Below are 26,930 nucleotides of genomic sequence, written 5' to 3'. Positions count from 1 at the left end.
CTTGAAAGCAGTTGATTCCACATGTTTGAAAATCGGGTTTTGCAGGTGAATCTGTTGCACAAGGAGGTGTGCCTGGGGGCAAAGAGGTGCAAGGAGCTGCCTGCTTAGCAGCCTGGCAAGGCCTTCCCTCACGTGCCCTCAACTTGTGGACGGGGTCATCTGCTAGCACAATAAGGTCTGGCGGCAGCAGCAGACTTGCACCTATCAGGGCTGCTGAGTACCAGATGGAATTGATAAGAATAGGAAGCTATTCTAGCAGTGTTTGTACCTTGCACAACTCGATGTTTGGGGAGCAATGTATTTTCCCTTGCTCCTACTGTTTATGTATTTCATTTGGAGTGAGGACAAAGAATCATAGCGCTGGGAAGGACACCCCTCACCACCACCACCCAACTCCTTTCATCCACTGAGCTTCCCAGAGGCAAGAATAGAGACTTGCCTTACAGGATCAGACTAAAGGTTCAGGTGTCCCACCCAGCACTCTGGCTGTGATCTAAAGAGTTGCGTGGAAATTTTGACTGTATTTTGACACCACTATTCCCTTCTTCCCATGCCAGGTCACAAATCACTTTGGAAGTTTTCCCTGGGTTTTGGAATCTTTCAAGGTACACAATTCTCTGCAGAACTGCTCCCTGTTCGCTTCTAGTAGCAAGAGGGACGCTGCTTCTGGATAGTTTGGCTATTGAGGCTAGTAGACATTGTGAGACCCACATCCTATTTACCTGAAGTGTGTCCAGTCATCCCCTGATAAACGTATAACTGCCCAAAGGCCCCTTGTTCCATTGCTGAGCTACTCTTAGGGTTCCTCCAGATGAGGCTTTTATAGTCCAGGTGTCGTCATCATCCATTTGCAATCTTCCCATGTTTTCCCACCACTTCTTTCATCTTGTTTCTTACCACGAGAAATCTATTAATGAGGGAAAGCTGGAGTAGCTGCAGGATGGCTTTTGATTAGCTGTGCTAGTAGCTCTCCAGCTGAAAGCAGCCTTAAGAGTTAGGAAGATGCTTTCCTAATCTCTACTTTCCCTCCGGCTGAGCTCTCTCTCCCCACCTCCATTAATTTTCCTCCGGTCCTTTTAAATAGTCTTCATCTTAAGAAAGGACCTTATGGTTTGATCATATTGTGCTTTCTGCAGCATTTGCAGTAGTGCCATAATTCCTGAGGTGTGAGCAGGAGGGGAAGCTCATCACCATGACATACTAGGTTGCTGTGGAAGTTGCAGTTCCCAGGTAAGCCCTAGGCAGGCATTCTCCTTGTGTGTAAAATCTACACATGAGGAGACTGAGCAGGGACGCACATGCTAGTTCCACCTCCACCCTTGTCATTCTTCTTGCCCTCTGCAAATGGAGGGGGGCACTCTCTACAAAGAAGAGCCTCCAGTATCCGTCGAGGCTTTCCCCAGGGTTTTAGAATCTTGGCGAATCGGGGTTCTAAAGTCTTGGGGGGACCCTTTATGGAGGAAGCACGCCCATAGGGCTACAGCACGTGGGAGAAGTAAATCCAGCATGGGAACTGCATGCTTTACCCACATAGTGCCCTAGTCACCAATTACAGTCTTTTTAAAAAATGCTACTGTCCTAAAACTGGTGAATTATTGCCAAAGGTACCCACCTCTCTTGTCTCTAGGTTGGCAACTTGGGATGGGCACTAAACGCCCAGTGGAATGGACTTTGTTCTGGGCCCTCCACAGGCTGACGTGTAGGACTACTGGTGCCTTAATCACATGGCCCAAAGGAAGATTCTATAGGAAGATTCTGAACACGTGCTCATTCCATTGACCAGTAACATTTCTCTTCTTTTTCTGTTGGCTGAGACTGACCTTTTGACCTTGCTAATGGCATTAAGTTATGCTTAAGATTTGCTGGACTTTGAAAAACTCAAAATGTTTTCCTATCTGCTCATTCTCTTGTACATACCGAGTAAACTGACCAAGAGACTCATGTTTTTCGCCTCCCTCCCTCCACCTTTTTGTACATTTTTAAAAATATGGTACAAGCCAAATCGCTCTGTATGTTTGCAAACCTGTACGATGTTTTATTGTGCTGTAATATATTCTGATATTCATATATTGTTATTGGTTAAAACATTTGTATCAATACAGTTTGTAAATGGTAATAAATGCTACAACTTTGTCCTTCAACTCTGTCGTGTGGAATAGTCAGCTGGGCTTGTTCCAAGTTTTGCCCCTGCCCCCAAATTCCCAGTTGTGCGACAAGGGACCCAAACTGCAGCACTCAAAGAAAAGCCCCAGGCTCCCCAGTCAGATTAAAGGACAAGAGGCTCCTGGATGTGATGGAGAAATATGGGAGATTCTTTGTGGCATCCAGCATATAGGGATTTGATATTTATTTATTACGTTTATATCCCGCCTTATTTCCTCCAAGGAACCCAAGGCGGTGTACATAATCCTCCTCCTCTCCATGTTATCCTCACAATAACCACCCTGTGAGGTAGGCTGGGCTGAGAGTCTGTGACTGGCCCAAAGTCACCCAGTGGGTTTCCTTGGCCGAGTGGGGACTAGAACCCGAGTGGGGACTAGAACCCGCATCTCCCGACTCCCAGTCCGACACTGAACTTTAGCCACTACACCGCACTGGATTGCATACTACGATTATGCAGCTTGCTTATCACGTTATTGTTTTTCTTGATAATCCCTAACACCTTCACTGGATTATTTTTTTTACCACAGAACACCCACTAGGTTGAAGGCCAAACTAGACAAGATAAATGTATCTTTGCATTTAATGTGCAAAGCTTTTAAAAAATGCAAATGGCAGGTGGGGAGGAGGGTGTTTAACCTTTTGAGTGGGAGGAAAACTTCTATTGGCATCACTGGGAGATTTCCCCCCAGTGCAAATGGCAGCTTCAGAGGATGGGTTTTCCTAAAGATCTCTGCAGGGGAGGAAAGGGCTAACCCTTGCCTGCCTTCCGGCTGCTATCCTAATGATAATCAGTCTTCCTTTCCACTATTTGCACTAAAAAAAAGGTGGCCATTAAAGGTAAAGAAGCATTTAACATTATATCTCTCCATCCTAGGACCTCTTTTAGGTTCAATCCCTCTCATCAGCCATGCAGGCTTGCGCACTTGGCACTAAACAAAATTAAAATTCTGCTTTTTAAGCAAAGCGGAATTGTGACCTGTATACATTCTGCAAATTTGCATAGTGTATCTTTTTGCATTACTCTACTTTTGTTTGACCTGGGAGGGGCAAGGACATCAAAGCCCCACCCCAACCACTTATTCAGCAACTTCTCCGGATTCTGAGGTATCAACAGGCATCGCCTATGCAATTCCAAGCCTTTCTTCACAGCCACTAGGCCTAGAAACACGTCTTTTCAAAATGAAAACTCAGATTAGCAGGAAGCTGAATTCCTAATCCTATTCCACATTCTTTCCCCCCTTTTCTTTTTTGCACTCTTGTGGAATCTCACCACAAACACAGCCCTGTGTATATGTAACAAGATGTTTGGGTTTGTTTGTTTTTTAACGTAATCTGCATCACATTGCATTTGCAAAATTTACCATTCATTTATTTTCTTTTGGGAGCTCTTCTCAGACCTTTTGAGATTTCAATATGGCTGCATACAGGACTGGAGAGTATATACAGAATTGTTTGCAGATCATAGAATCATAGAATAGTAGAGTTGGAAGGGGCCTATAAGGCCATCGAGTCCAACCCCCTGCTCAATGCAGGAATCCACCCTAAAGCATCCCTGACAGATGGTTGTCCAGCTGTCTCTTGAAGGCCTCTAGTGTGGGAGAGCCCACAACCTTCCTAGGTAACTGGTTCCATTGAGGTACTGCTCTAACAGTCAGGAGGTTTTTCCTGATGTCTAGCCGGAATCTGGCTTCCTGTAACTTGAGCCCATTAGTCTGTGTCCTGCACTATGGGATGATCAAGAAGAGATCCTGGCCCTCTGTGTGACAACCTTTCAAGTATTTGAAGTCTCTGCTCAATCTTCTCTTCTCCAGGCTAAACATGCCCAGTTCTTTCAGTCTCTCTTCATAGGACAGATGGACTGAGGGAGAGATCCAGGAGAAGCACCTGAGGCAGTTGTTGTGCCTTCCACTTGTGGCAATAACCCAGAGGAACAACCTGGCCTTGGCCGATGGCACCAGGAGGTGCCAAAGTGTATGTGTGCCTGCCTGTGCAAGAGGATAGGGGTGATGGGATCATTTAGTAATGATGCCTCCTGTTGCGGGGGGACGGGACGGGGACGGGACGTCCAAACAGAATGAGCGTTTACCAGCACTACATGCACACAGGCTATCTTAGAACAATAATGGGAGACCACACCCTGAAGAAAAGAAAACAGTTTTACGTTCAAATATTCTTGCATATACAATGAAGGTACAGCATAGAGTTTCAAAAGAGTTCATTCAGTCCACTTTGTGTTCTATTTCACCAACAGGATCAAGAGAGCGAACACATGTGCTTCCAGCAATGGAGACGATCATGCTGGCTGGGCCTGAAGGGAGTTGAAGTCCATAACATCTGGAAGGCACCAGTTTGCAGAAGACTGACTTAGAATCATAGAATAGCAGAGTTGGAAGGGGCCTATAAGGCCATCGAGTCCAGCACCTTGCTCCATGCAGAAATCATTAGATCAGCAAGTTCTGCCTAAAGTCATGATACCTCCAGATTCGCTGTCTGTACTTAATGTAAGGCAGGGGTGAAGAACCACAGGTCTGGGGGACAAATCTAGGCCTCCTCAAGTCCCAATGCAGCCCTCGGGGCTTCCAGCAGTGGCTGTGCTGCATTTCCCTGCCTCCCCCCACCCCGCCTGCCCTTAGCCATAAATGATTTGGCAGTTTCCTGACCTTTGTGCAGTTCCTGCGAAATGCATCTCCTCAAGCTTCGTTACTGGCAGAAAGAGCATTAGGGCACAATCCTTTGCATGTTGGCTGGCTGGGAAATGCTGGGAGTTGTAGGACATGCATTGGATTGCACCTTTAAGCTAGAATAGGATGGTATTTTTTGTTGTGTTGGTCCGAGTCCTTTGCTTTTGACCCCACATATCACTGGAATGCGCCCCCTGAGAGCTTCTCCCAAAATGAATTCGGCCCTTGGGCTGAGAGAGGTTCCACACCTGATACGAGGAAACTGGAACTATAGAACTCTTTACCACAAGGAAATCACTGTGGCAAAGAATTTGGACACTTCCAAGGAAGGATTAGGGTATCAGTAATTGCCAGCAATTCTGCTAAACTCTGCCTCCATCTCCTCAAACTGGGGGGAGGTAACAAGCGGGGTCCCGCAGGGCTCAGTCCTGGGCCCAGTGCTCTTCAACATCTTTACTAATGACTTGGATGAGGTGGTGCAGGGAATGCTGATCAAATTTGGAGATGACAACATTGGGTGGGATAGCTAATACCCTGGAAGACAGAAACAAACTTCAAAGTGATCTTGATAGGCTGGAGCACTGGGCTGAAAACAACAGAATGAAATTTAATAGGGATAAATGCCAAGTTAGGAAAAAGTTACTTAGGAAAAAGAAAACAAATGCAGTTACAAGATGGGGGATACTTAGTTCAGCAATAGAATCATAGAAAAGTAGAGTTGGAAGGGGCCTGTAAGGCCATCAAGTCCAACCCCCTGCTCCATGCAGGAATCCACCCTAAAGCATCCCTGACAGATGGTGTCCAGCTGCCTCTTGAAGGCCGCTAGTGTGGGAGAGACCACAACCTCCCTAGGTAACCAGTTCCATTGCTGTACTGCTCTAACAGTCAGAAAGTTTATTTATTTATTTATTTAAAACATTTGTATCCTGCCCTATATCACTAGGATCTCAGGGCAGCGTACAAGCAAGAAGGATCTTGGAATTATTCTAGTTCACAAGCTGAATATGAGCCAACAGTGTGATGTAGCTACAAAAAAAGCAAATGCTATTTTGGGCTGCATTAACAGAAGTATAGCTTCTAAATTGTGTGTGTTAGGCCTTATCTTGAGTACTGTGTCCAGCTCTGGGCACCAAACTTCAAGAAGGATGCAGACAAGCTGGAGCGTATTCAGAGGAGGGCAATGAGGATGACCAGAGGTCTGGAAACAAAACCCTATGAGGAGAGACTGAAAGAACTGGACCTATTAAGCCTTGACAGGAGAAGACTGAGGGGAACTAGACAGTACTCTTTAAGTAATTGAAAAGTTGTCACCAAGAGGTGGGCCAGGATCTCTTTTTGAACATCCCAGAGTGCAGGACATAGAATAACGGGTTCAAGTTACAGGAAGCCAGATTCTTGCTGGTCATCAGGAAAAACTTCCTGACTAAGAGCAGTACAACAATAGAACCAATTACCTAGGGAGGTTGTGGGCCTTCACACTATAGGCCTTCAAGAGGCAGCTGGACAGCCATCTGTCAGGGATGCTTTAGGGTGGAGTCCTGCATTGAACAGGGGTTGGACTCAATGTTCTTATCTCTACTATTCTATGATTCTATGATTCTATGATCTGCTGCCTTTTTGTGAATGGCTTTGCTCCTGCACTGCAATTTTGTAGTTGGCAGGTCTCAGTAATGTTTAGTCCTCTCAAGTGGGCCCAGTGGCTAGAAAGTTTGAGATCCCCTGTTGTAGACTTATAGCTGCTGATGTGCAAGTAATGTGGCCACTAAAGAACACAAGCATAGGGCAAGGCGCTGCGTGTCAGAACGCTAATAATGAAATGGGTATCCAACTGGTGCCTATGTTTACATACCCACATTCCATGTGGCGACTTGGAATGCCAAGGGATACACACATTCTCTAGGCAGGAATCACCATTTCCCAGCTGCACAATATAGTGCCTGCAGGTAAGGCAAAAATGTGGTGTCCCTGCAACAGTGGTGCAGCCTCAAGAGAAATTGTCTTGACTTGTGCACAACAGCAAAATAACATAGTTATGGCCCTAAAAATTAGGACTGTGCACGGACCCCCCAAATCCGCTTCAGATCCTGATCTGCAACTTCCGGAACGGGTCCGCTCCACGCCGATTCGCCAGTGGTCCGCTTCGCTTCACTGCGGAGCTCCGGATCCAAATTGGAGCTCCGTAGCGGTGGCGGTGGGAGTGGCACCACCAGGTAAGGCCCCCCTCCCTCCTCCCCCTTACCTGTGTCCGTCCACGGTCCAGCGGCTGCATCAACTGAGCCTGAGGAGTCCTCGGGCTCAGTTGAAGCCGCGGACGGACGCAGGTAAGACCCTTCCCCCCTGCCCCCTTACCTGGCTCTGCCACCGCCGCACGGGCGGCGGCAGCAGGGCCAGGTAAACCCCCCTCATGCACACGACTTACCTGGTCCGTTGTGGCCTGTTGCCAGCTTCACTAGAGCCCGCAGTTCAACCCAGAACTGTAGATGCTGCTTGGGGCTCTAGTGAACCCATCGACGGCTGCGACGGACCAGGTAAGACCCCCCCTCCCCCCTTACCTGGCTCTGCTGCCGTTGCTGCACAGGTGGCAGCAGCACCAGGTAAGGCCCCCTTACCTTTTTTTCGGAGCTCCAGATCGAGGCGAAGGATCCACCTTCATCTCGATCTGCTCCGCTGCCTCCCCGATCCTCTTCGTCTCCGTCTTAAGGGGAGGCGAAGCACCCCAATCCACTTCTGCTTCTCCGACCTGAAGAGAAGTGGAGCACAGCCCTACTAGAAATATTGAAAGTGCAGGAAGACGCAGTACCCTTACATTTACCTGGTTAGGCATAACCATGGCTGAAAGGAGCAATTCCAATGGGGAAGGATGAGAGACCTCAAGCAGTTGCACAGAATGGATCGGGGCGACCCTCTGTGTAATGCAGACACTCTGTAATGCATTGTTTTTGAGCAGATAAATTTCATATAATATGCCAATTAGTTTGACATGTGATGCTCTTATAAAGCTACATTCCTATAGATGCTTGTTGTGCTGGGCACAGAATTGCTTTCAGAGAATTGTGCCGATGAGAATCATGGCATTTAGCATCAGGGTGTCAATCTCTGTGAAAATTACAGCAGAAAAGTAGGTCAGCTTGGAAAACTGAATCCAGCTTTTTGGAATACCAGTACGAAGGGTGCCTGCTGTAGCTGTAACCAGCTGGGGCCACATGGGGGCAGCAAAACACTTTTTAATGCATATAACTTAATCATTCTGTAGTGAATTATCATAAATTCTGTCACTGGATAGGCTTTAGCAAGGGTAGGCAACCCAGTGCTCTCCAGCTGCTTTGGATCTCAACTAATGTATTTTCTTTGGCTTAATTTGTGTTAAGGAAAAGTATTTTGAAAAGTATTTTGAATACCTGATCTCTCCCAACCTGCCCTTGATTATATTAATAGTAAAAGAGATTGCAAAATTCCATTTTCAGCACCACTGGATAATCTATATCCATGATCCTTCATCTCTGGAATTAGGGAAGAATGGCTTTCAGCTCACAGAAAGTGCTTTTTAGAGAAGCCATACAGTTCAACTCTTTATGAAGGCAAAATGGGGCACAGGAAAACTCCTGTGATTCAGCCATACTTGAGACTATTTCTCAGGACCATCTAAATTTTATTTATTTATTATTTATTACATTTCTCAGGCTAAATCTCAGGCTAGCCCACGACCTCTGCACACTGAGAAACAATGCAATGGAACTAGGCATGCATGTCAAAGACATGGATCTCCTCCACTGCCGCCGCCACTCTTCCAGCTCCATTGCCAAATGTGGGCGCATGAGCCCACCTAATGCGATGGGCAGCCCTGTATTTGATTGTGTTTTCTGCTGTTTTTCTTTTATAAACACATTAATTTATGTGTGCTTTATGATTTCACCATGAACAGACAGATAATGATAGTGGCCAGGGAAAACAGGGCTGAAATTGGGGTCTAATCTGAGTTAGTACCTAGCACCCCCAAACTGTTTTTCAATACCAATGCAAAATCTTGAAGCATCCCAATAACATGCCTCAGTGAATACAGGTAGAGAGCCTTTCCCCCGGGACAAGTGTTTTTACGATCTTTCAGTAGCCTAAAAGAAGCTTTACATTATTCTACTAATATTGGATTTTGGAATTTGTCATACAATCAACATGGTTACCTTTTGTTTTTGTTTTTTAAACTAGAATAATTAGATTTCAATTAAACCCATTTTCATGCAAAGTTCAAAGGTTTTAATTTCACAAGTCCTCTCTCTCTCTCTCTCTCTCTCTCTCTCTCTCTCTCTCTCTCTCTCTCTCTCTCTCTCTCTCTCTCTCTCTCTCTCACACACACACACACACACACACACACACACACACCTGTGAGTTTGGCTTCAGAATATCACATGGACAATGGATCCTGTGGGATGGAATGTGAAATATCTAGTTTTGCTGCCTCTGGGTCGTGGTGGTGGTGTAAACAAGGTGTTGCAACTTCCTTGGCAGTTTGTGGCTTTGCCAAGGCCTCTGCAGCAGGGGCATAAACTATGGGGGGAGCAGCGGGGCTCCGGGATTTCCCTGAGGTGGCAATGCCCCCTCCAAGCAACCAGGTGGTACGTGTTTGGGGGGCAGTCTAAGTTACCTCCAAGGATCCCTTATAACTCAGCCTCCCGCCCCCCAAGAGAGATTACGGATTCCCCTCCCCACCCTATAATTCCTAATTGGGCAACCTTTTGTCCCATTAGGCCTGAGGGGTAGGAGGAAATGAAGCTGGGGAAGGCTGAATCTGACAGAAAAGGAGAGTGGCTTTTGTCTTGCAAAAAGGGATCTGTTGGGCAGCTGAAGTAGGCCTTGATCTGAACATAGTATTAAAAAAAAAACCTTCACAAAAGGAACACCACAAGTCTCCTTCCAGGAAACTGAAGTTTGAGCAAGTGCTGAAGCCCTTGCAAGTTCACCCCTCCTAGGACAGCACTTGCCCCTAGGGAAACCATACTTGCCCCTAGGGATCCAAGGCCCCACTCAGTAAAACCAGTCAGAAGGCCCCAAACACAGCAGGGCTGGCTGACCACATTTTGAAGTAGACGAAGTCATTCATATTGCCATTTAAGGAGGGGGTGGGGGCTTAAGGCCATTAATGCCAAAGTCTAAAATTACCTCACTGCACCACTGGGTTCTGGGATAAGTCCTAGTTCAAACTGAAGCCCATTTCTGCTAGCTCAAGAAATGCTGCAAAAATACTGATCGCACACTACCACCCTCTCTCAACAGCTGTACCATGTCACCATCAGGACAATCCAGTATTCAGATTTAGCAAAAGCAATTATTTTTATCCTCCCAGCTTATTCCCAGCTCAGTTAAATAGAACCAGCCTGTGCATTTATGTAACAGCTCATCTGACCCTTCTAAAGATGGCAACAAAAGAAGGCACCAGAGTGTAGACCACAGCAGCACTGGCAATCTCCAAGGCCACCATGCCGAGATTGCCTTGCTGCCCCTCACGGTCAGGCATTTGGGCAGCCGCCATGCAGACCCTCTGGAGAGCCTCGTCAGCTGCTTTTGGGCAGCATTTACTGTGGCAGGGAAGCAGCCAGTGGGGCTTCCCAAGGAGCCTCTCCCGCCCCACGGCTAGCTTTGAGGGGTTCTCAGAGTCAGGCATTGGGTGCGTGGTTCTCTGGAGAGCTGGGCTGGGCTGGGCAGGGCACTCTCCAGCAGGAAAGCTCCCTGGAGCTCCGGGCAGGCTGATGCCTCACTCTCAGAAACCCTCAGAGCAAGGCAGTGGCCCATAGCTTCATGCCCTGCCCTCCTTGCTGCAGAGGAGGCTGTGGCTGTGGCTCCTGGTGTCTACTAGGAGGATCCAGAGCGCTGCCGCAGCTGCCTCCACCACCCCCACCATCATCACACAGCCAGCACCACCACCTTCACAAGCTGAATATGAGCCAACAGTGCGATATGGCTGCAAGAAAGGCCAATGCTATTTTGGGCTGCATTAATAGAAGTATAGCTTCCAAATCGCGTGTGGTCCTGGTTCCTCTCTATTCGGCGCTGGTTAGGCCTCATCTAGAGTATTGCGTCCAGTTCTGGGCTCCACAATTCAAGAAGGATGCAGACAAGCTGGAGCGTGTTCAGAGGAGGGCAACCAGGATGATCAGGGGTCTGGAAACAAAGCCCTATGAGGAGAGACTGAAAGAACTGGGCATGTTTAGCCTGGAGAAGAGAAGATTGAGGGGAGACATGAGAGCACTCTTCAAATACTTAAAAGGTTGTCACACAGAGGAGGGCCAGGATCTCTTCTTGATCCTCCCAGAGTGCAGGACACAGAATAATGGGCTCAAGTTACAGGAAGTCAGATTCCAGCTGGACGTCAGGAAAAACTTCCTGACTGTTAGAGCAGTACAACGATGGAATCAGTGACCTAGGGAGGTTGTGGGCTCTCCCACACTAGGGGCATTCAAGAGGCAGCTGGACAACCATCTGTCAGGGATGCTTTAGGGTGGATTCCTGCATTGAGCAGGGGGTTGGACTTGATGGCCTTGTAGGTGCCTTCCAACTCTACTATTCTGTGATTCTATGATTCTATGCTACCCCAAAATTTTGACGCCCAAGGCAGATACCATACTTGTCCCCACAAGAAACAGCCCAGCTATTAAGGGTTATTGTACATATCATTTTATTAGGACAATCAATATACAGAGTATCTCTGAACAAACTGCAAAAGAAATTATTCTGGTACTATTTTATTTATTTTATTTTATTTATTTATTACATTTATATACCACCCCACAGCCGAAGCTCTCTGGGCGGTTTACAGAAGTTAAAACAGTAAACATTAAAAAGTATACAAAATTTAAAAATAATCAGAAACATAAAAACAACAGTATCCATTTAAAAACAAACTTAGCGTTGTTAAATGCTGTTAAATGCCTGGGAGAAGAGAAAAGTCTTAATCTGGCGCCTGAAAGATAACAGTGTTGACGCCAGGCGAGCCTCATCAGGGAGATCATTCCACAGTTGGGGGCCACCAGCGAAAAGGCCCTCTCTCTTGTTGCCATCCTCCGACCTTCCCTTGGAGTAGGCACTCGGAGGAGGACCTTAGATGTTTAGCGCAGTGTACGGGTAGATTCATGTCGGGAGAGGTGTTCCATCAGGTATTGAGATCCCAAGCCATGTAGGGCTTTATAGGTTAAAACCAGCACCTTGAATTGGGCTCGGAAACATAAAGGCAGCCAATGCAAGCGGGCCAGAATCAGTGTTATATCCTCAAACCTCCCTGTTCCAGCTATCAATCTGGCTGCTGCATTTTGCACAAGCTGCAGCTTCTGAACCGTCTTCAAAGGCTGCCCCATGTAGAGGGCATTGGAGTAATCTAATTTGGAGGTTACCAGAGTATGGACAACTGAAGCTAGGTTATCCCTGTCCAGATAGGGGCGTAGCTGGGCCACCAGCTGGAGTTGGTAGAAGGCGCTCCGTGCCACCTGAGCCTCAGGTGACAGAGATGGTTCCAGCAGAACTCCCAAGCTACGAACCTGCTCCTTCAGGGGGAGTGCAACCCCATCCAGTACCGGTTGAAACCCACCCACCCTCAATCCGGTCAGAAGAACCACCCACCAGCAGCATCTCAGTCTTGTCTGGATTGAGTTTCAGTTTATTAGCCCTCATCCAGTCCATTGTCGCAGCCAGGCACCGGTTCAGCACATCCACAGCCTCACCTCAACATTCAACATTCTTTTTTCTTTATAAAACATAAGGCAATGAGCAAAATTGATTTATAATTGTTTAAAATAGGGACATTTATTCATATACAATTGATTTCCATAAAACCAAGAAGAACACTGCCCCTACAATTTCCTTGAAGTTTTGATAGAACCTAACCCAGCAAAAGTAAAACTAGAGGTGTGTACAGGTGTGTAAAAAAGAATGGTCACAAACAACTGAAAACTGTACATTTCAAGGGAAAATCTCCAACCAGTGTATCATAGTCATTTTGTATCCAATCATTTTGAAATTTGGCCATGTAGACTCTCTGTACAAGTTCAGAAAATTTTACAAGTTCAAGCAGTCTACTAAGGTGAAGTTAAAGGAGAATTATCAAAAGAAGAGGTCAGTCTCAGGGTCAGTGGAAATCCAAGTTCAGACTAGACCTTTTCAAAAGTTGGCGGTATGTGCATGTGTAACCAGTGACATTTATGTATACAAATATATATATATATATATATATATATATATATATATATATATGCGCTTCAAGAAAGTCTGGATTCTGCAGCATGAATAAATTATTCCAATTAGATATGCATATATTTGCATATTTCTATATAAGCCATTTTGCTTCTAATTCTCATAGGGTTCAAGCTTCCTAACATTTTCACAAATTCCTTATTTCAGGCTTAGGCTGCATTTGGACACCATGGTAGTCAACGGTGGGTTAGTAGTCAACTACCAGATGGTTATTTTGCAGGTACTCCCCATACAATCAGAGAAATAACAAACCGTGAGTTGGTTATAAGCAACTGTGAGTTGATACCTAATTTTGAAAATATCAAATCCCAGCTGTTACATGAATCTATCCCCATTCTTAGGCAAAAGGTTTATTGTGCCTGGATGCTAAAACTGCATTCTACAAATTATTTTTGGTAGGGTGACCCTATGAAAAGGAGGACAGGGCTCCTGTATCTTTAACATTTGAATAGAAAAGGCAATTTCAGCAGGTGTCCTTTGTATGCATGCAGCACCTGGTGAAATTCCCTCTTTATCACACTAGTTAAATCTGCAGGAGCCGTGCCCTCTTTTGTATGTAGTCAAGAAGGCAAGGCTCTTGTAGCTTTAACTGCTGTGCTGAAGAGGGAATTTCACCAGGTGCTGCATGCATACAAATGACACCTGCTGAAATTCTCTTTTCAATACAACTGTTAAAGATACAAGAGCCCTGTCCTCCTTTCCATATGGTCACGCTAGACTTACTAGTTTGGTAGATCATGGGAATGCTGCATCCATAGTATATCTTGATTTCAGCAAAGCATTTGACAAAGTCTGCCAAAGTATTTCTTGTCGACAAGATGGTAAAATGTGGGTTGGAGAATTCTACAATTAGGTGGATCCACAGCTGGTTGAGCAACTGTTACTCAGTGAGTGCTAGTTAATGGCTCAGTATCTTCCTGGAGGGAGGCCTCGCGTGGAGTGCCGCAGGGCTCTGTCCTAGGCCCTGTGGTGTTCAACAGTTTTATAAATGACTTGGATGAGGGTATAAAGGGGTAGCTTATCAAATCTGCAGATAAGGATATAGGAGGGATATAGAAGACAGGAACAAGATTTAAAAGGATCCAGACAGGCTGGAACACTGGACCCAGATCTAACAAGGTGAGATTCAACAGAGATAAAATGCAAAAACTTGTGTTTAGTTTACGAAGATATCAGTATAGGATGGGGGAGACTGGGTTGGGTTCAGCATGTGTAAAATCAACCTAGATGTCTTAGAGAAGTGGTCTTCAACTGGTGGATTGTGTCCCAAAAGTGGGTCATGAGATCAGTCCAGATGGGGCGTGGCAAAGCTGTTGCCGCCATGTTGGGCAATTGTGAAAGTGGGTCCCGTGCTGCAGGTTGGGAGTCTGAAGTGGGTCTCAGGTCTGGACCAGTTGAAGACCACTGTCTTAGGGGATCCCATGCTGAATTGGAGGCAGCATTGATCACCTAAGAGACCAGATCACGAGAAGTAAGAGTTCCGCTCTATTCTGCATTAACCAGGTTGCATTTGGAGTACTGTGACCAGTTCTGGGCACCCCATTTTAAGAAGGACATTGAGAAGTTGGAGCACATCTGGAGAACAGACTCTGACTTGAAACCCGGTCCTATGAGGAATGGTTGAAAGAGCTGGGTATGTCTACCCTGGAGAAGAGAAGATTAAGGGGAGGCATGATAGGCACCTTCAAATATCTGAAAGGCTGTCATGCAGGAGTTGGAGTAGAGTTGTGCTCTGCTAGATGGTCATCTATGAGGAAAGCTGTAGCTGCTCCCTGTAATGCAGAGCCTGCATTGAGCAGGGGTTTGACTACATGATATGTGAGGTCCCTTCCAACTCTGGTTCTATAAAATCTGGATTTTTGCAAGCAAATTCTAAGTCGGAGAATTTGTAGGAGACCTTTTCTTTCTTCTCAGCACCTTTTCAGGCCCAATTCCTTTCTGTATTAAACCACCATTTTTTGCCCTGAATCACCTTTCTCCAATTGCTGCCACCCCCTTTCACTAAAGGACAGTTTGGCCTGTCTTTTGTCCTCTGACTCCAATATGATTGGACTGCTAATTAGAAGGCTTTTTATCCCAAGAAGTGCTCCAGGACTGTAATTCTGGGTGTAAGATTATGGCAATATTTTATGGGCAAGCCCGGTCATTTGAGAGGTATGAGAAGGTAACAGAGGCCTGTCACTTCCTGAGGCAGCCACACACACACATTGTTGTGGGGAAAACCTCCTCCCAACCACCCCCACATTCATCCTTCCTGTCTTGCTAACTTCCGAGGTAGGAAGCAGTTTTAAACATGTTTTCCCACTTCTGTTCCTTCCCCCAGGCTGGATTTTTTTTCTTTTTTCTGGAATATTGCAGCGTCATCAGAACATCAGATGAAGCTGTTTAATTGGCACTGTGGTGTTAGAACTATCCTAAGCACCCCAAAATATAGGCTTTTTGGACAATAACTTTGGACAGTTATTCCATCTGAATAACTGATGGGAGGCATTTAGGATCAATAGGTGTCAAGATGGGGCATGGGCTACCTGGAGGCAGAACTAGAAGAAGCTCAGCCAAGACAGGGAGCATGGGAGGACATTCCCAAAGATTCTCCAGGAGTCTCAGTCTTCTCCCAAAAGCGGGTCCATGACCCCCCTGGAGAAAGTGAAGCAGAAGTTGAGGGGGCAGGATTGCAGTTTGAGATTGATAAACAAATGGTCAAAGAACACCTAATTTCCCTGAATGAGTTCAAATCTCCAGGGCCCGATGAACTGCATCCTAGAGTAATGAAGGAGCTAGTGGAAGAACTCTCAGAACCTTTGTCTATTATCTTTGCAAAATCATGGAAGACGGGTGAGGTGCCGGACGACTGGAGGAGGGCTAACGTTGTCAAAAAGGGCAAAAAGGAGGAACCTGGGAACTACAGACCAGTCAGTCTGACAACCATCCCTGGGAAAATTCTGGAGCAGATTATAAAGAAGTCAATCTGTAAACACCTTGAAATCAATACGGTGATCACTAGAGGCCAACAAGGATTTGTCAGGAACAAGTCCTGTCAGACGAATTCGATCTCATTTTTTGATCGGGTAACCTCCCTTGTGGACTGTGGGAATGCTGTGGACGTCATATATCTTGACTTCAGCAAAGCTTTTGACAAAGTGCCCCATGATATTCTGATTAACAAACTAGCTAAAAGTGGGCTAGATGGAACAACTATTAGGTGGATTCACAGTTGGCTACAGAATCGGACTCAAAGAGTACTTATCAATGGAACCTTCTCAAAATGGGGAGAGGCAACGAGTGGGGTACCGCAGGGATCAGTCCTGGGCCCAGTGCTCTTCAACATTTTGATTAATGATTTGGACGAGGAGGTGCAGGGAACACTGATCAAATTTGCAGATGACACAAAATTGGGTGGGATAGCTAATACCCTGAAAGACAGAAACAAACTTCAAAGTGATCTTGATAGGCTGGAGTGCTGGGCTGAAAACAACAGAATGAAATTTAATAGGGATAAATGCCAAGTTCTACATTTAGGAAACAGAAACCAAAGGCACAGTTACAAGATGGGGGATACTTGGCTCAGCAATCCTACAAATGAGAAGGATCTTGGAATTGTTGTAGATCGCAAGCTGAATATGAGCCAACAGTGTGATATGGCTGCAAGAAAGGCAAATGCTATTTTTGGCTGCATTAATAGAAGTATAGCTTCCAAATCACGTAAGGTACTGGTTCCTCTCTATTCGGCCCTGGTTAGGCCTCATCTTGAGTATTGCGTCCAGTTCTGGGCTCCACAATTCAAGAAGGACACAGACAAGCTGGAGTGTGTTCAGAGGAGGGCAACCAGGATGATCAGGGGTCTGGAAACAAAGCCTTATGAAGAGAGACTGAAAGAACTGGGCATGTTTAGCCTGGAGAAGAGAAGATTGAGGGGAGACATGATAGCACTCTTCAAATACTTAAAAGGTTGTCACACAGAGGAGGGCCAGGATCTCTTCTCTATCCTCCCAGAGTGCAGGATACGGAATAAGGAATAATTTTTGTAATGGTGATAAGAAAGCGAGGGTAAATAAAAGTAAATGGTATTTAAGTCAAAAAAAGGGAGGATTGGGTCTCCCAAATATTAAACTATATTATGCAGCTAACAGATTAAGACATATTGTGGAGGCAATTACAGGAATAGGAGAATTAGATTGGATGGAGGATAAAACTACAAGTAATATAGAGATTAATCTGGAGAATGTATTTTTTAGGGAAGGGAAAAAAATGGGTAGAAAGTATAGATAACCCGCTTTTGAGGTCTCACTGGGAAATTTGGAGTAAATATAAAGGGGAGCTGCTTCCGAGCAGCTCCCCTTTGTCACCGGTAATAACGTTAAAGAATTTCCCGGAGGAATTAAAGAGTAGATTAAGTAAAGTTTTAATAGAAAAAAATAAAATGAAATTAAGGGAATGGTTAAGAGGAATGAATACAAGAGAGGATATGGAAGAGGTCTTTAAAGATAAAAAATTAACTTGGTTAAATTATTGGCAATTAGAACAGTGGACTAAAAAGTGGGTAAGAGATAACGGAGATTGTAGAGAATTGACGAAGTTTGAGGAATTAATAGTTAAGAAAGAAAATGATAGGGAGAAAAGAACAGTGTTAAAAGGGTTGATGAGTGAAATATATAGAATATTGGTGAAGAAAGGGTTGATGGATAATTCAGGCAAAATGGTTTGGGAGACAGATTTGAATGTACAAATAGGACAACAGGGTTGGGAGGGATTATGGAAACAAAGAGCGTTGAGAAATATGTCGGTAAGAATAAAAGAGAATTATTTTAAAATTATATGGAGGTGGTACCTAACTCCGGTTAGATTGAATAAGATAAATAATCAGCAGTCAGCAAACTGTTGGAGAGGTTGTGGGGGTAAAGGAACGTATTTACATATGTGGTGGGAATGTAACTATGTTCAAAAATTTTGGAAGATGGTGTTTTTGGAGATTGAAGAAATTGTGGAAATGAAGATAGAACGAACACCAAAAGTTGCATTACTGTCACTATTTGAAGATTTTAAATGTAAAAAGGAAATCAAGGAATTGATAACGAATTTGCTGACTGCAGCAAGATTGATTGTAGCTAGGAACTGGAAGATTCAAGGGGAATATTCTATTGAAGAATGGTATAAAGAAGTATGGGATATAGCTATTAATGATAAATTGACAAGTAATATTAAATGGAGAAGAGGTATAGCTAAATCAAATGATTTTGAAGGAATTTGGAAACAGTTCCTAATATTTGTGTTTTCTAAAGGAAGTGGAAAACCGCCAGCAGAAGAAAGTATGAGATTCTGGAATCAGGAATGAGATCCCGAGGTGGGGGGTGCACTTCTATGTTAATTTTGATTGTGTATTTAGATAAGATATTATGTATTCAACGTTTCAATATTATGTAGTATGTTGTTGTTTTTTCTTTATGAGAGGATGTAATGTGTATGTTTAAGTATTGTAGAAAAATAAAATTATTTAAAAAAAAAAAAAGGATACGGAATAACAGGCTCAAGTTAAAGGAAGCCAGATCAGCTACCTAGGGAGGTTGTGGGCTCTTCCACACTAGAGGCAGGTGGACAACCTTCTGTCAGGGATGCCTTAGGGTGGATTCCTGCATTGAGCAGGGGGTTGGACTCGATGGCCTTGCAGGCCCCTTCCAACTCTGCTATTCTATGATTCTATGAAAGATGGAGGGTCACAGGTTGTAGATGTTGGACCTTCTGTAAATATTGGTGAATGAGGCATGGTGATGGCGCCATAAAAGCCTCGTCCAGAAACGTCGCTTTCTCTTGATCATGGTGAGGGATCAGTGTTGAATTGCAACTTAATTGCCCCAATGTCAATTTCTCTTCCTGCAAAGGAGGGTCCTTCAATTACTGGTCTCCTTGGCTCCTAGTCCTGATGGCAGGTCGGGCCTTACCATTAAGCAGTAGGAAGCAGGTGCAGCAGGCTGTGGAGATCAGTGCTCTGCTCACCAAAGGGTCTGCTGCATTTTGCTGGTTGAGCAGGCAGCCGGCAGGCCCAAGCCGCCACCGCCCACTCACCAGTGCGCCTCTCTCAGCGCTGCGCCTCCCTTCCCCCCTCCACTGTCTAGTTCAACTGGCCTGCTTTCCTTAATGGGGACACATGCGCCCATGTCGCCAGCACACTGCCAGCCACTGTAAGGTCTTTTTGCCCTCAGGCGCCACACTGGACAGACAAGGAAGCGCTGTGTGGCTCCTGAAGGCAGGAAGACATTACAGCACTGCTCTGGCGATGTGGTTGCACGGGCCCACAAACGACTGATTGTCTACTCCGTGAGCAGAATGCTGGACTTGATGGAGCCGTGGTCTGATCCTGCACGGCTCTTCTTATGTTCCTTGCTTTCAGTTTTCTTTTCTTTTTATATATTGAAATCAGGCAATTTCCCACAGACTTGGTTATAACAATAGGTTGTGCAGTTCGATTCTATGCATGAATGTTTGGTAGATGATGGTTGTCATATTGCAAAGGATTGGGAAACTAAGCAGATAAATGATACTTGTGATATGAAGCTGCCTGATAACAAGTTATCAGGCACCTGGTACGGCCCTCTCTGATTGGCAGCAGTTCTCCAAGGCAGGGAGAAATCTTTCTCAGGGCCAAAACAAGGAATTCTGTCACCAGTTCCGCCGTTTTTGTCGAAGGGGAAAACAGAGGCAGTAATCCACAACTTGGGATGAGGAAAAGCAGTACTGGGTCTAAACACCCACCCCTGCTGCTTTTCTAATCTGAATTGCTTCTCTGTGCAGAGAAATATACAGATACATATAAGCACCTAAACCTATAGACATCCCAGTGTCCCAGAAACTGCCTCTCTCTGCGCAACAACTATTGTTAATACTCTAGACATGAATGCTGAGTTTGGGGGGGGGGGGAGAGAAATGCCTGTGGTTTTCAAAACAACGGTTTTGTTAGCAATCCATTAGAAGTAATGGAAATGTTTTTACTTACTGGCAGCCCAAGTATGGAGCTTCTCTACATTTTTTTTTTTAAAAAACACCATGCTGGACCTGCAAACTTTCTGCATTGGCTTTCTTTCTGAAAGCCACATGGCTTGAAACTGAATGCTTCCTCTCTCTGCATGCTCCATGTGCTCCATTCACTTTATCAAGACAGCGGTATCCAGTGACATAATTATAGCACAATGCCAAGTTTACACACTGGGAGATGGTGAGATTTCCCATATATTCCCACATTATCTCGGTGTTTTTTAAAAAACCTGTGCTTTCCAGGGTATAGTGCAGGAGAGGCCCTGGAAGCTGACAGTGTTGTGTAATGGACTCACAAATGTCCATGAGTGGCCAATCACAAGCGTGCTATAAATCACTCGTTTAAAGAAGTTTACTGAATAAGATATCACTGAATATTTGCTTTCTTTCCATTCTATTGAAGAATTCAAAAACATGCATGAATCACACCCATCTGAGTTAGTCTACTAAAAGTTATATTGCTTTGTAACTCTTGAGACAGAAGTAAGGACAGGACAATGCTACTCCATCCACAAGCCTTGCCCCATTATAAATACTCTGCTCTTTCAGATCTGCTCTTGGAGGTGATTCTCTCTCTTACTGCTGCCATTGGCTTCATTCTCTACCTCTTCATATAATTTGCTGCTAGTTTAGAGAGGGGAAATGATGCACTTCCTGTAGGCCAGGACAGAGTTGGAAATGAATCATGGATGCCACCGTGGTGAGCTGGCAGGGATGATCTGAGAAGAAAGGGCCACATTGAACTTTCCCATTGAGGTATCACCCACATGTAACTTCTTGTTGTAGGAAAAGGATAGTAGGAGCAAGAATGTATTAAAGGAGAAGCAACCACTTTAAAGATGAGAAACAAAACGAAAACCACAAACTGAAACAGCTATTTATTAGTTCATTTCCGAGAAGAGAGTAGCCAGTGCTCAGGCTTTGAGATGAAGGGCTCCTAGCACTACCACGCAGAAGGCCTGGTTGCACTGTTTAGGCTGTTTCTCCTTAATGACATTAAGGAAAAAGGAGGAAGAAGTGGTGGGAAAACATGGGAGATGATGAGTGACAACAACATCTGGACCCCCTGTAAAATTCCAAGAAAGAGGCAGGGTGGTGATAAGAAGAGCCCTGATGCTGGATCAGACTAGGGGCCCATCTAATCCAGCACTCTGTTCACACAGTGGCCACAACAGCTTCTCAGAATCTTCTTTATCCCTTCAGGCTTTTGCTGTTTCAGACCCGACAACAAGAGTGCGTCCAGATGGAGGCCCCTTGTGGCGCACGTAGGAGGCACTGTACAGCTGTTCCATCTTTTCCTCCTTAACTAATTTTCTGTGTTAAGAAAAAAGACAGAAGAAACTATAAGAAAATACGGGACATTCATCACGTGGGGGCTAGTTTGTCTTGCCTGGACTAAGAGAGTTTATCACCCGTTTATCACTGCATTCAAGCATTGATTTGGAACTTCCACAGAACTTCCCTACACTGAGGGTCAGGAGAGGTTTGGGTACCATGAGCACACTGCATTCCAGATCCCTGAACAACCTCTTGTGGATGGAGCTGGAGATTACTTGAGCCCCTTTATGCAGCAACTTCCCCCTTCCAGGGCCCAGATCAAATGCCTTGGTAGTGTTTCTCAATGGTTAGGCCACTCACACTTGTTTACCTGAGTGTGGTTAGGCCACAGGGCCACAACCCGTTTCCTGGGGTCTTGGTCAGAAACTCAATCACACACTTCTCATCCAAATTAGAAGAAAAAATAAATCTATTATCAAAACAGCTTTTACAAAGACAGAAGGGAAACAGAAGACAGATGAAACAGAAAAACAAACCTAAGTATGTCAACTACCTAATCTGCACAGATTCCCAAAATTACTTCCACGCAGTCACCAGAAAATGCCTTACATAGCACCACTCCCTTGTCAGGAGGAGAGCCAGGGTCCAGAACCAAAATACATCCAGCCACCAATGGGCCCCCAGTCTCAAAGGAGCAAGCACTCTGCATCACTTTATCAGGATGGGCCAAAGGAGGAGGGCAAGGGAATGACACACATCTGCTCCGAATTAGGCTGGAATGAGAAAGAGACCAGCTGTTAATTAAGGAAAGATACTTGGCCCTGTTCCAGCAAGCTGAGGGACCCAAAAGAGGCTTAACAGAAGATACAGCCCCATACCACACCTCTCTTCTCTCAGTGGTTTCATGTAGATGTTAAATAGCATAGAGAACAAGTTGGAACCATTTGGAACACTATAGGCCAAAGCAGCCCTTCAGCACTACCTTGTGGGACATGCCCTGTAGGAAGAATCTGAGTCATCACAAAAACGGTGTCCCCCTACCCCATCCCAGTCAGGCAGCGCAGAAGGACACCAGGGTCAATGGTACCCTAGCAAGCTCAGACTCCAGACTGACGAGATCAAGACAATTGGTATCCAGGAAAACTGTGGCCCACCTCCACCCACTCAAGCCCCTTGCCCAAGGATGGTAAATTTGACAGTGGCCAGTAATGATGGTGGAATCTAAAGAAGATTTCTTTAACAAAGGTCTTCACACCATTTCTTTAATACAGTTGGTACCACACCCTCTCTCAGGGAAGCATTCAGAAACTCCCCTATGCCTCCATCCAGTCCATTCTACTCTGGCTGCCCTAATCCACTAGGAAAAGTAAGGGTCGAGAGGGCACACCTCCAAGTATCCTGTCCACACCCCCAGACTGTATCCATTTTTGCAGAGATTGGAATCATGACCTATTACTGCAATGCCACCTCCACAGCTGTCAGAAATGTCAAAAACCTGGTAGACAAAATTGGGACAGATCAACTGTACCCTCATCACCAACCCAGGTCCCCATGACACACATCATGCCAGTGTGCTCATCCAGGAACACATTCTGGACCATAGAGGACTTATTTATTTATAGGATTTCTTTATTTGTGTGTTGTCTGCGCAACATTACAAGAGGTTCTCAGGTTCCCTACAATTCATTGCCCTGGTGTTTAGCTGCAGCATCTTAAGATTTGGAAGGCTGTTGCAAAGTCAGCCAGGAAGCTGATGGCTGGAAGAAGAAACAGATAGAAGAAGTGTACTCAAAAGTTTGATCTTCATTCCCCCATGCCACCTGTTTTACTTCTATAACCCATATCTCCACCTGTCGACCACATGTGAAGTGGAGTCTGCAGGCTGCCTCTCAAAACAATAGACCTGACCTGTACATAATGGCTAGTTGTGGCCATGCAGCAGCAAGTAAGTACATTGCAGCTCTCATGCTCATTGCTTTCTTTCCTAAACAACACAGCAATGCCGTTTCTGCATTCTTATTATTACATTCACACCCAGAAACTGGGTTGTTTAGGGGTTAAACAACCCAAGGTTAACCCAACAACAAACCATAGGTTAACTCTGGGTTGTTTAATTCCTAAACAACGCAGTGTTTCTGGGTTTGGACTTAATTATAACAATCTAGAGACAGGGTGTTCCTGGACTGATTAGGAAAGTGAAGGCAGGAATGAATCAGCATAGTTGCTCGCTCTCATGTGCTCACAACAACCCATGGTTTGTTTGATTATGTGGACTGGGTCATAACCAGGCTTTCAGATCAAACAGCAACACACAATCCCCTGCAACAAAAAGGAACAACAACCCATAGCAAAGAGGAGAAAAACTAAAACAAAAGGACAATAAAAATGGGTATTGCAATGAACCAATCGGGACAAAAAATTGTTTTAAACTCTTAAAATGTTACATAAATTCTACATGTTAAGTTCATATTTGTGATGTAGGGTTTGTCTTTGGAATGAGAAACTAGGGAGAAGGCAATGAAGAGACCAGGACTGGGATGGGGGACTCTGCTGTGCAAGTAACCACAAGCTCTCACACAGTCAAGTGGCAGGAATAAAGAAGTCTGCGTTATCATAGTTTAGATGTGTCTTTGCAGCAGCTGGACAACACCCTCATAGGTAGATCCTTGAAGGGAGAAGACTCATCATACGTGATCTATGGGACATTGGGCACACGGAAAGGGATAGGAGCAGCAGGGGTGACAGCTGGCAGCAGCACACCCACCCTCCCCACAAACAGCCTCCTGCTGCCCCAGTTTGATGCAGCTTTAATGGATCCTTGCTGCACAGCAGGGGCCCTGATGCAAATTGCATTCAGCAACAAATTGCAGCAATTAAAGGCGGGGGTGGGGTGGGGTGGGGCAACAGATGCAAGTGAGTTATGAGGAAACGGCAGCCATTTCACAGTTATTAGACTTGGAGCAGGAGGTGGAGGTAGGAAGGAAATTAATGTCTTCAAGTAACACCCTTTTTGCTCTAGCTTTATTTAAGGCAGGGTTCAGCTCCAGAATCTGTCTTCAGTGCCGGCATTACTGCTCAGTCCCTGAATAGTAAGAAATAATGAGGCAATAATGATGAAGAAGAGCGTCCCCCGGGTTAAGTAATCATGAAGAAGAGGGCCTGTAGAGCCTGTTCTGAGGCAGGACTCCCTGCCCGGCATCTCTTTTCAATGTCAGAATTCAGGCTTGAACTATGTAACAATACTAATAAAGCCCAGACTGCCTCTGTGCGTGTGCAGAGGGGCTTTAGTTTGTTAACGAGTAACTACAACCAGCCCCCCCACACACACACACAGGGCAAAAAGCTTCCAGATCATAAGCTATGACTCCCCAAGGCCTCTTTGTATCTCAACACTTTTCTGTTTGGAAATTATATAGCCACAAGCCTACAGTTGTGAGGACACCCTAGCAATGTTTCCCCAACATGGGACGCATTACACATTCCATATACTGCTTTCAATGGAGTTATTCCTGCTTTTATTCCACATTATCCAAATACTGCAACAAATGTCATTGTGTAATTTTACCTTGTACACCAAATGTACGAGGTATAAATGCACAAGTCAGTGTTCAAGGCAAAGCTGCTGAACCTGGCAGAAATGTTAGTAATTCTATTGCTCTATAGTCTAGGATGCTGCATTTCTTTGATGAAAATATTACAATTTCTGGGGTAAATGAAGCCAAAATCTGACTAAACTCTTTCTGAAGTTTGTTTGTCTGTGTGCACCACTTATTAGGAAATTTGGAGACAAATTTCCCAGCTCCCCTGTTTGATCTCCAAGAGGATGTCACATGTTTTTGGAGAGAATAGTTTGCTCCTGAACAGAAAAAGTCTTGTTGTGGAGTTTAAATAAGATGTGTTGCGCTTCTGAAGGCGTCGAAGACTGCTGCTGTTTAATTCCCTGAGTGTTTGGGGGGGTAGGGGGGGATTCTCCTAGCTCTGGGCAAATTTGGGTTCTGACAATAACTTTTTGAGACCTTTTGAGGTTTTATGGAGAAGCAAAATAACAGAATCCTAGAAGCTAAAATGACACGTACCTTAACAAATTCTGGGATGACATTCCCCCTGAAGACACAGGTCCACACCCTGGGTGTACTTCTGGATTCAGCCCTGAGCCTGGATGCCCAGGTTTCGGCAGTGGCCAGGAGTGCATTTGCAAAGTTAAAGCTAGTGTGCCAGCTGCACCCATTCCTAGAGATGTCGGACCTAGCCACGGTGACACATGCCCTAGTTACATCCCGATTGGATTACTGTAACGCGCTCTACGTGGGGCTGCCTTTGAAGAGTGTTCGGAAACTCCAGCTGGTTCAAGGAGCTGCAGCCAGATTGTTGACCAGGGCTGGTTACAGGGAGCATACAACTCCCCTGTTAAAACAGCTCCACTCGCTTCCAGTCTGTTTCCGGGCACAAGTCAAAGTGATGGTTATGACCTATAAAGCCCTATATGGCTCGGGTCCAGGTTATTTGAAAGAACATATTCTCCCTTATGAGCCTGCCTGTGATTTGAGATCTTCTGGAGAAGCCCTTCTTTCAGTCCCACCATCTTCACAGGCACGCTTGGTGGGAACATGGAAGAGGGCCTTCTCGGTGGCTGCTCCGGTGCTCTGGAACTCTCTTCCCGGGGAAGCTAGGCTGGCTCCTCCGTGATGGGCTTTCGGAAGCAGGCTAAAACTTTTTTGTTCCAGCAGGCCTTTGGAGAATAATCCGGCCCTCCGTCTATGTTAATGTCTTATAATTTTGTTGTGTATTTTAAACGTTTATTTTTTTTCTTTTCCCCAATGTATGTTTTAAACTTTGTAAGGCCGCCTTGAGGCCCAGCATTGGGCAAAAGGCTGGATACAAATAAATATAATAATAATAATCATTTGTGCCTTCATCTGTAGTCTTAAGTGGTACATCCCAGATATTGTTTATAATATCATCTGTAGTTGGGGAGAATTAGGCTGCTAGCAAAGCTTCTACTGAAAGCCGCTTCACCTGTAGGGTAAACTCAGCCTTGGCCAACAGGCCAATGGTTTAGAAGCTGGAACTTCCTTTTTCATTACAGTGGAAACTGAAAGGGGCCCTAGAAAATAAAATAAAAATGTGAGTGGAAACAAGACAAAAGACACCCAGGGTTTTGCATTCAGCCCCCAAACCTGATTTTCATGCCAGAATAGTGGTGGAACATGCAAAATAATAAAATGAAGGAGAGCACAGTGGAGCATATACAGAATGCCCCCTTACTGCTGAGTAACCATAGCCATCTCCCTCCTGCTGTCCCACCAGGGATGAGACTGGGCTCATTCTCTGACCTTGTAAACTGAAGCAAGTAAAGAGAATACCTCCAAATTGAACTGATTGCCTACGAGGTCCTGAGCTTCTGAAAAGATGATAGTGAGTCAGCACAATTAATCCTGGGAGTGGTGCAGGAGATTTCCAGATTTGGAAAGCCCTTTATATAACAGTTCCAAGAGAGATTTAAACTCATTGCCCTCAATTCCCTTACGTAAAAGAAGGCTTTAGTGC

At 45.1% G+C, this 26,930-nt stretch overlaps 2 protein-coding genes across 5 annotated transcripts in view; both read left to right on the top strand.

The window, feature by feature from the left end:
- The window catches only part of PCGF2 (polycomb group ring finger 2), a 101,173-nt gene extending 99,032 nt beyond the window's left edge, over positions 1-2,141 (top strand). For all 3 annotated transcript variants that reach the window (XM_063132646.1, XM_063132637.1, XM_063132655.1), the window contains exon 11: positions 1,628-2,141. The gene's annotated coding sequence lies outside the window, so the exon portion shown is untranslated. The remainder of the gene's footprint in view (positions 1-1,627) is intronic.
- PIP4K2B (phosphatidylinositol-5-phosphate 4-kinase type 2 beta) overlaps positions 1-26,930 on the top strand; it is a 453,863-nt gene that overhangs the window by 161,661 nt on the left and 265,272 nt on the right. The window lies entirely within an intron of this gene.

Source organism: Elgaria multicarinata, chromosome 1 (genome assembly GCF_023053635.1).
Source record: "Elgaria multicarinata webbii isolate HBS135686 ecotype San Diego chromosome 1, rElgMul1.1.pri, whole genome shotgun sequence".
Lineage (NCBI taxonomy): Eukaryota > Metazoa > Chordata > Lepidosauria > Squamata > Anguidae > Elgaria > Elgaria multicarinata.
The sequence above is the reverse complement of the archived record's forward strand: the minus strand, read 5'-3'. Positions and strand labels throughout refer to the sequence as shown.